Source organism: Micropterus dolomieu, linkage group LG01 (genome assembly GCF_021292245.1).
Source record: "Micropterus dolomieu isolate WLL.071019.BEF.003 ecotype Adirondacks linkage group LG01, ASM2129224v1, whole genome shotgun sequence".
Taxonomy (NCBI): domain Eukaryota; kingdom Metazoa; phylum Chordata; class Actinopteri; order Centrarchiformes; family Centrarchidae; genus Micropterus; species Micropterus dolomieu.
Window position 1 is genome coordinate 727059 of NC_060150.1, and position 3152 is coordinate 730210.

Consider the following 3152-nt stretch of genomic DNA (forward strand, 5'->3'; position numbering starts at 1 on the left):
TTTTCACTCAGACATGTTCAGGCTCTGTTACTTCAAGGTTCCCTTCTCAGAAGCAGATCAACACCGGCGCCATACCTTTCATTCAGCGCAGCGAGCCGCATATCGGCACAATACTCCTGAAAAAAGGCAGAGTGACAGCGGCTATAGACAGACAGGGAGAACAGACAGAGCTGGAAACTCAGGTAAACTCCCACTGCAACGTTACAGTAAAAGTTTTATTAGCTGCAGGTTGAACTAATCCATGCTCGTTACATGATCACGGTACATTTACTGCATTTAGCCAAATTGCTACATCGTTAGCTCGCTATCTTTACTATCTGTGTATCTTTCACCAGATGCTCAGCAATGTCAACACAGCTACATATATTGGAAGATAATGAAACGGGTGGTGAGCTGGACTTAATATTATAAGATTGTGTCACACTTTGTAACAGTTAGACCGCAGTAAGTAACTTTACTGTAACTAGTGATAGTGGATGGCTCTTCCTCTGTGTTGTTGTGACCGTTTTGTTGCAGTGTTGTTTATTATGTGGGTCACGTTAGTTACAGCAACTGAGAGGTGGAGAAGCTGTGTACCTGAATATCGGTAAAACCACAATAAACCTACATGGAACGTTACAAAGCAGCAGGTCCGAGCTACCGTAGCGTTAGCTGGCTGCTCCTGGCTACATTACTATAGGCTAACGTTAGTAAACAAATCGCTCCACATTTTCTTTTTACATTACATCCATTCTTGTAGGCTAAATCAACAGTGGTGCACAGGATAGTAACACGGGTTAGTTGGTGAACTAATATGAAAAGCTAACGTTATCTAACTTTGCACCGGATAACATTAGCAACTGCTTGGCGCTAGCCGGCGAGCTAACATGACTTTCTCTGTGTTTCTCCAGCTTTACTAATGCTCACTTTGTTCTTACTTGACATCATCTGAACCTGTTTGTTCTGATGGGCTTCAGCACAAAAACCTTTATTGTTGTTTTGTATCTTTACGTGGAGCCTGTGTTTTGCTGTGAGACGGTTGTTTTATGGTGTTAGTGGCCTGCATGTCGTTAGCTGGCGTGTTGTCGCTGTAGTCTGAGAGGCTCGTGAGCGCGTACAGGGCTGAATCCGACCCGGAGTCGCTACATTAAAAGCAGAATAGTGGCTGATGCAAGCAACGGAGAAAACAGGCGTGTGCTTCATTTACAAGTGAGATTTGAGCCCATTAACAATAAGGCAATGAAAATTTGATTCATATCATTGAAAAACATACATATAGCCAAAATATGCCCACGCCCCCATTAGTTGTTGACAACAACTTGAAAATGAGTAAGGAACAGGAGAAAACCACTGAAACCGTGGATTTAGTTGCAAAAAGAAAGCAACCTTTGTAAACCCCTCGGGTGTCTGGTGTATAGCTGCTCTTTTATTTTAATTTAAATTTTGTTTGGAAAATATTTACTACATTAAAACTCAAGAAAGGATGGTTTGCACTTAAAAAAAAGTATTCAGACTAAAAAGAAATATTTCAGCTTAATTTAATTTTCACTCCAATAATTCTAGGATGATTAATTCTTTTCAAATACAGCTATTGAAGTGATCTGGTGAAAATTCCTGTATTTTTTTCTTATATAGCAGAAGAGAAAAATATTGCAATGTCAGTTTTTTCCAATGCAGCTCTACAACTAACATTTTAAACTAACAGTGTTTCTGTCAGAATGACACATGGGGTGTCCTCACTTTTGTTTCCAGCGGTTTAGACATTAATGGCTGTGTGATGTGTTTCTTTGAGGGGACAGCAAATTTACACTATTACACAAGCTGCACACTCACTACTTTACATTGTAGCAAAGTGTCATTTCTTCAGTGTCGTCACATGAAAAGATATAATCAAATAATTACATAAATGTGAGGGGTGTACTCACTTTTGTTGGCAGCAGTTTAGACATTAATGTCTGAGTCAGGGCTCGACAATAACAGTGGCCCGATGCAATATGCAGCGTGCTAGCCTCTAAAACTTTAACTTAGCTCTCCTTATTAGCTAGGCTCCTTACATGCTTGCTTTTTTAAGCTGGGTCTTCGACACTGACAGCGTTGTGTTGGATAGATTTGTGCAGCTGTGTTCATGAGGGAGAGGGACGGGTGAGCGAGAGAGAAAGAGGGACGAGCAAGAGGAAGTGCTGCGCGAATGTGCTACAGCGCTCTGCAATCAAATATGATTTTAAATAGGCCTAGTAGAAGAAAATCGAAAAAATCGATCTGTGGCGGGCAGCGTTGATATTGTGGCGGGCAGCCACAGAGAGAGGGAGAGTGTGAGTGACTGAGAGAAGATGCTGGGAATATATATGCGTTGCAAGCAGCTCTGCAATTAAATAGGCCTATTAAAAATAAAAAACAGCAAAGCAATGTCCACAGAAAGGAGTTCCAAGTCAGGACGTCATGGAGCCACAGGTACATCCGCCGATTGGACCGAAGTGGCCCCGCCCAGGCCTCTCTTGCAACCATGGACCACCACCTGGGCCCAGGTCGACTGGTGCTTCGGTGTTTTTTTTTTTTGTTTTTTTTTCTTTTCTTTTTTCTTTCTTCTTTTTTCCAAATAAAGAATCTTGTTTAACTCATTGTTCTGTCCTGTAGTGATTAACCTGAACTGAACAGTATTTTGCTTTATAACATAAAATGCCATTTTACAAAATTTACTATAGTGAAGGGACTTAAAATGAGAGGAATGTGCAGTTGTATAAAATGTCACAACTGCCAAGAAATTGTAGTGGAGTTCAAAATGTAATATCTGTCTTTGAAATGTAGTGGAGAAGAAGTATAAAGTAACATAAAATTGAAGTACCCATGTTAAGTACACAATCTTATTTATACAAATAAATATACTTCGTGACTTTCCACTATTGAGAATATAATTTTTTGTTTACACGAGAAAGCATTTCCTGGAGAAAATATGTTATGATAAATAATGCTCCATTTATTTATTTATTTATTTTTTTTAAACCTGTCCTGCCCAGCAGCCTGGTATAGAGTATAATGACCTGGATACCATACTGTGCCAGACAGATTTTACTTTAACAAGAGAGTATTAAAATACTCCTTTGTCTGTTTTATTATTTATTTAATTATGTATTGATTTGTCACCGGGCCGGACAGGGGGGCAGACACGGGGATGG